Raw genomic sequence first — 7637 nt, forward strand, 5'->3', positions numbered from 1 at the left:
TATAATAAAGAAATATATATTATTGTAACTATTATTTGTCCTAAAGCTAAAAAAAGGTTTATATATATTCTGATGTGATTTCAAATTTTTTGAGCTCATAGATAATTTATGCGAAAGTGAATGAGTTTTTTAATAATTATCACAATCAAACTGATAATTAAATCAGTTAAATTATCGAATTATTAGATTCAATAATTAGTAGATCATAGATTGAACCGATTGATTCGGTCATAATTAAATAGAGTAAATAACCAAAATCGTTCCTGAAAGATACTCAATTTTTATTTTGGTCTTTGAAAGATAAAGATAATCAAAATCGTCCCCGAAAGATACACGATTGGTTACGTTAGTCCTTCAGTTAGTTGGATGATGTTATGTCACATTAAGTGCCATGTGACATATGATGACGTGGAGGGCTAATGCCACGTGTTACAAGATGATTGGTTGACATGTCAGATCGGTGATACCTGGCATACTAGGTGTCAGATCAGTGACACGTGGCATGCCACGTGGCACTTGACATGTAAAAAAGTTATTTATAATCAAAATAGTCCTTCAAAGTTCAGACGTAAACGGCTTTTGAGGCCAGAATGAACCTAGAAGGAGCGGCCGACGCGGTCCGATGCATAGCCTTCCCGGTAACCCTCGCCGGGCCAGCGATCAAATGGTTCAACGCCCTCCCGAACGGATCCATAGCCAGCTTCCACGATATTACACGAAAATTCATGGCCCAGTTCACTACTAGGATCACCAAAGCCAAACACCCCATCAGCTTACTAGGGGTCACGCAAAAACAAGAAGAATCCACGAGAAAATACCTCGACCGCTTCAACGACGAATGCCTAACAGTCGACGGACTCACGGATTCCGTAGCAAGCCTTTGCCTAACCAATGGGCTAATGAACGAAGATTTTCGCAAACACCTCACCACCAGACCGGTATGGACCATGCATGAGATCCAGAACGTCGCCAAAGATTACATCAACGACGAAGAAGTCAGCCAGGTCGTCGCCGCCAACAAGCGGCAGCACGACAACGCCCAGCGCGGCAATTCGGCTTCTCATCAAAACCCAACACTCAAAGAGAACCAACGGGACCACCCCAGGCCGACTAGCCGACCACCGAGAATAGGCAAATTCTCTAATTACACGCCCCTAACAGCACCAATTACTGAGGTATACCACCAAATAGCAGATCGAGGCATCATCCCGAAAGCCCGGCAACTCAAAGAAAGGACAGGAGGCAACAAAACCCTCTACTGCGAATACCACCGAGGTTATGGTCACAGGACACAAGATTGTTTCGACCTTAAAGACGCCCTTGAACAAGCCATACGAGACGGCAAACTCCCAGAATTCGCCAAAGTCATCAGAGAACCGAGACGCGCAGAGAGAGACAAGTCATCGGAGAAAGAAGGACGTAACCCAAGAACCCAAAAGCAACCCCCCAGGGAAAGCCCAGAGGAAGATCCAACCATCATAGTAAACGTCATCACAGGCAAGGACGTATCAAATAAGTCAAAACTAACAATGAAGAAAGATCTCAAGGTAATGGTTGTAAGGAACCAAGTCCCAATCTCCGCGGCCGACAATACGATAACGTTCTTACCAGAGGACTGCCAACACGGCACCTCAGCCGAGGACGCCCCTTTCGTCATCTCAGCTAGAATCGGGACAGGACTCGTACGAAGGATACTGGTAGACACCGGGGCAAACTCAAACATCCTTTTTCGAGGAGCCTTCGATAAACTCGGACTCCGCAACGACAACCTCCAAACACACCGCCACGGCGTCACGGGACTCGGAGACAACTTCCTCAAACCAGATGGCTCAATCACACTTCCCATCACCATAGGAACGAACAGCCAAAAGAAGACAATCCTATCTGAATTCGTAGTCCTAAAAGACTCCACAGCCTATAATGTGATCCTCGGAAGGAAAACAATCAACGACTTCTCCGCAGTTATCTTTACCAAATACCTCCTTATGAAATTCAGAACCGACGACGGCTCCGTCGGCACCATCCACGGGGACCGAGAAGTCGCAGCCGAATGCGATAACACCAGCCTAGCCCTAAGGAAGAAATCCCGAGATGCGGCCGGAATATTCCTAGCCGATCTGGATGCCCGACAAGACAGCCAACCCAGGTCAGAGCCAGAATCATAATGAACACCCTACGAAAGCACCAGATGCGACTCAACCCGGCAAAATGCGCCTTCGGAATGGAGGCAGGAAAGTTTCTCGGCTTCATGATTACGCAACGCGGAGTTGAAGCAAACCCAGAGAAATGTCGTGCCATCCTCGAGATGACGAGCCCCAAAAACCTTAAAGACATCCAAAGGCTTACCGGCCGACTAACGGCATTATCACGCTTTCTCGGGGCTTCGGCCCAAAAAGCGACCCCTCTCTTCAAACTAATGAAAAAAGAAGCCCCCTTCAAGTGGGAGACGGAGTGCGAAGAAGCATTCCAACACTTCAAGAGGGTCCTAGCGGAACCACCAATCCTCGCCAAACCCCAAACCGGGGAAACGCTTTACTTATACCTCTCCATAACGGAAGAGGCACTCGCAGCAGCACTCGTCCGTGAAAACGAGAAAAAGGAACAAAAACCCGTATACTTCATAAGTAAAGTCCTACAAGACGCGGAAGCTCGCTACTCACGCTTAGAAAAGCTAGCTTTCACACTCCTTACGGCCTCCCGACGCCTACGGCAATACTTCCAAGCTCATCCCGTGACGGTTCGAACCGACCAAGCGGTCAAACAGGTGTTTCTGTCCACCATAACGGCAACCCAATGCCGAAAATTCCTCTGGCGTCAGATCGTCACCCGATTCGGGATCCCCGAGATCGTTATCTCGGACAACGGAACCCAATTCACCGACAAAAAATTCAGAGAATTTTTAGAGGGGCTGCGCGTATCCCACCGTTTCAGCTCGGTAGAACATCCCCAGACAAACAGACAGGTGGAATCCGCAAACAAAATAATCGTCAAAGGACTTAAAAAGCGGCTCGACGAAGCCAAAGGGCTATGGGCCGACGAACTCGGGTCGGTCCTATGGTCATACCGAACCACACCCCAAACGACAACAGGAGAAACACCTTTCCGACTAACATACGGCGTCGAGGCGGTCATCCCGGTAGAAATCGGAGACCCAAGCCCCAGGAAAACGGTAGGAGGTAACGACGAAGAAGCAGAGCGAGACCTCATTGACGAAACCAGAAGCATAACTCATCTCAGGGAGCTAGCCCTATCTCCTACCAGTTTACAAATTCTAAGGTTTTATTTCTCATCTAAGTTTTAAACTCGAGTACTTTTTCCCGCCACCAACGGAGGGTTTTAACGAGGCCCGACCATCAATAAAAATTCCATTAGAACGGCTATTTCTATTTTCTTTAGTATCCCAAAAACGGAACAAAGACACAGCCGCAACTGGGGGACTGATCACCCCCCAGGCCCAAAAACGCGGATATCCACAAAAGAACCCGACCAAACGACGGTCCGGGGAAACAAACGAAATACACACGAAATAGTCTAAAACGGAATGCATAATTGGCCCGGACGGCCCAAAAACAACAAAACGGAACATACAAAAGGCCCGAACGGCCGATAAGTACCACTAAAACGAGAATAAAGTGTTCCAAAATCAAAATACACGGCCCCCGGCCATCCGAAAATATCCAAAAGCACAAGAAAAAATCCAGAGATAAAAAGTAAAAACTACTCGAGGTCAACGATCTGGCCATCACGAACTGTCTTGAAGGCCCCCATCACGGACATATCCACACCAGGAGCCAGCACTGAAGCTTGAGCCCTCATCGTTTCCTCGGTAGCCACAATTGCGTCCTTCGCATCAGCTAGCAATTCCGTCTTCTCCCTCCTCAAGGCAGCAACCTCGGCCTTTAGAGCCTCCGACTCGGCAAGAAGCATGGCAGCCTGAGAACCTACATCGGAAGCCCGCTGCCGCTCCTCTGCCAACTGAGAGAGAAGCGAAGTTTCAACCTCGGCAAGTCGAAGGATCTCTGACCCAGCCTCCTCAGAAGACTTCACAGCCCTCTCCCTCGCAGCCTCGGCAGCCTCAAGTTCCCCCTTCAACTTGGCTACCTCGGCATGAGAATGACGAAGCTTCTTGTCCAGCAAACCGACCTGAGCCATCACAGGCTCAGCCTTCCGAACAACAACGGCAGATCGGAGGAGGGCACGATACACCGACTTGGCCTGGAACGAAACGTCGCAGCCATCGAAAAACGGCTCCGTTCCAGGCATCAAGTGCTGATCAATAAAACCCGGGGCATCGAAACGTCGATCCATCACACTGGGCACAAGACCCTCATCCTCAAAAGTTTCACTGCTCGGGTCCTCAGGCCTTTTCCTCTTCCGAGAAGCCTCAGCAGCCGTCACCACGACGACTTCAGGAGAGTTTGCAGGGCCAGGGGAAACTTGAGCATCAGCCCGTGCACCCGAGGAAATCACCTCCTGAGAAACTGGCTGAGATTCCACGGCAGGATTAGAAACAGGAGTAGCCGGGGACGACGACCCCTCCTCCTGGGCCATCGCCGCCTTTAGACGCGCCAAGGATGTCAAACCACCAGCCATCTCAACTGCAAAGGAAACAAGGGACAAAAAATCCAAGTTACGAAAACGGGAAACAAAACATAAAAAAAATAAAGAACAAGCACACGCGACACACACCAACATACGACCGGCAAGCAACCGGATCGCCCATCACGTCCCGAGGATTAAGAGGACGCTCCCCAAATAACTGCCACAAGACAAGAGCGATATCCCGCTCCTCCGAAGACAAGAACTCCTTCGAAACACGAGTAAACACAGACGGACCAGCCTTAAAGTTCCAGTAAGTGGGGAACCGACGCTCACCCTCCAGCGTCAACCAAAAGGGGTGATGCCCCCTCGCAGGACGAACTTTAAAATACCCACTCTTAAAACCGTGGAAGGAGTCCTCATATAAACCGAAAACCCGACGGTGGGGCTGAGCTCGGAAGGATACATACCCCTTCTTATGCTTCCCCTCCTTAGTCGGAAGAGTGCACAAGAAAAGGAAAAGAAAAACGTTTACCGAAACAGGTAATTCTAAATAATCACAAACAAGCTCAAAAGACCGTATCGCCGCCCAGCTATTCGGATGTAGCTGGGACGGCGCCACGGAGCACCGATTCAACAATTGCTGAACAAAAGGAGAAAAAGGAAGCCGAACACCAAGTCGGGTGAACATCGCCTCATACACCCACATCCAATCCGGCACTGTCGGGGAGTCAAGATTGGTATAGCAAACCCTCTCGTCTACCCCAGGGAGGGCAAGCTCGTAGTGGCGTTCGCCATCACCACCCCCACAAACAGCCCCCTCTTCACGGAGCCGTTGGAGGTCCGCCTCCGTCATCCGCGACGGTGTCCCCCAGACATCACTAGTGACCCAAGAAAAAAGGTCAGGGACACCCCCCGCCGGGGTCACCGGAGCCCTCACACCCTCCGTCCGTCGGCGAGCCATACCTAAAATATCGACGAGCACCACCGTCAGCCAAACCTCACGGCAGAAAACGACGGCGGTAAAAAACCATTAACAAACACCGCCACCGCACACCACCAGTTATACGGTGGCACTCGCCCCAGCCCTTTTCTAAAAAACCCAGCAGAACTATCTAAACACCACAAACCACTCTAAAAACTACACTCAGCAAAAATAAAACACTGCAGAAAACAAAGCAGAAGAAGCAAAAAGAAACAGGAGAAATGCTAACCTGATAAATCGAAGGAAGACAACCCGAAGGAAAGACGCCGCAGAAGAAGACCAACCACAGAAAGCGAAAATGGAGAAGGGGAAATGCTGTAACTAGAAAGAGAAGCAATAGAGAAGTAAAAGCAGAACGAGGGAACTGAAGAAGGAAAACCAAAACGGTTTTTGAAAGAAGCAAAACGACGAAAATACCCTTAGAAAGCAAAGCAAACACAAGGGCAAAAAAGAAAAAGCACAACCTGCAATAAATACCCCCTCGAAAAAAGGTAACGCCTCGAAGAACGCAACAGACGCGACTGATACGGAAGAGTCACGTCAGACCTAAACGGTCAGACGAATCTTCCACGACACGGAGACCGAGGCACCGACCTCGTCTCAAAGAAACCAGACGGGCACCCGAGAAAAAGTCGAGCCTATGACAAGTGTCTCCCAGCGACAGAACGACTTCGCTCGCTCTCCCGCTGCGGGGGCAACTGTTACGGATCCGACCCACGGATCCCGCATACCCGGTTACCCGGGGACGACCCGCTTCAACACGAAGGCCCAACACCGGCCCTTCAAAGCCTCCAACCCAAATATCTCTCTTATCTTAACCAAATAAGATAAGATAAGATATCCACCGTCACCTATAAATAAGAGGACCCAGGTCCCCCCAGGTATTCACCCATTCCACATACTTTCTGCCTCTTAGATCCATTCTGACTTGAGCGTCGGAGTGTCTTTGCAGGTACCCCCCATCGTTCCAGTCAAGCAATCCGGTCCCAGTTTCGCCCGCGGGTTCCCGATCCACCCTTCAAACTGTATCAGAGACTTCTCGTGAGCAAGAAGCGCCAACGTCATCGCTATCTACTGCCCTCCCATACAAACTCTCTTTTTTTAGTGCATCATCCCTTATTCCGTCGCCAATAACTTCTTCGTCCTTCCCAGTATAGCCAACGTCTCTTTTTGCCATGGATCACTGCTTATCCACATAATTAATGGTTAATTTTGGTTGTATGTTCATGATTTTAATTATACTTTTAAATACTTTTAATAGATTTATTATATTATATTTTACATATAAATATATGTTCCATCACGTAATTAAATAAAGATATATTTTTTAATAAAAAATTTAATAACCAAATTAACCATTAATTATGTGGGTAAGAAGTGATCCATGGTAAAAAGAGGCGCTAGCTATACTGGGAAGAGAGGTTGTGTGGGACAGTGGGAGGGCAGTAGATGGCGATGACGTTAACGCTTCTTGTCCCAACTATGTTAAGATAAGGACCAATTATAATGTGACACATAATAAAGGATAACTTACATGTTATTTTAGAGGGGGTTGGGTAGCATTCACCTATATATATATATATATATATAAGGACTAATTTGATTAATTTTTAAAATTTTAGGGATGAAAATGACTTACGTCTGGACTTTCAATGACTGTTTTGATTATAAATAACTTTTTTACATGTCAAGTGGCACGTGGCATGCCACGTGTCACTCACTTGACACCTGACATGCCAAGTATCACCGATCTGACATGTCAACCAATCATCTTCTGAAACGTGGTGTTAGCCCTCCACGTCATCATATGCCACGTGGCACTTAACGTGACACGTCATCATCCAACTGACGGAAGGACTAACGTGACCAATCGTGTATCTTTTGGAACGATTTTGATTATCTTTATTTTTCGAGGACCAAAATGGAGATCGGAGTATCTTTCAGGGATGATTTTGGCTATTTACTCATCATCAAATGCACACACATATTTAATTTTTTCCTAGATAAAACACAATACCCTATATATACTCAAAATAGCATAATTTGAAAAGGCTTTTAATAAACCACTATTTTATGATTTATTTTGTATTAAATTAAGTGGATTTTATCAACA

This window comes from Arachis ipaensis, chromosome B02 (genome assembly GCF_000816755.2).
Source record: "Arachis ipaensis cultivar K30076 chromosome B02, Araip1.1, whole genome shotgun sequence".
Taxonomy (NCBI): Eukaryota; Viridiplantae; Streptophyta; class Magnoliopsida; order Fabales; family Fabaceae; genus Arachis; species Arachis ipaensis.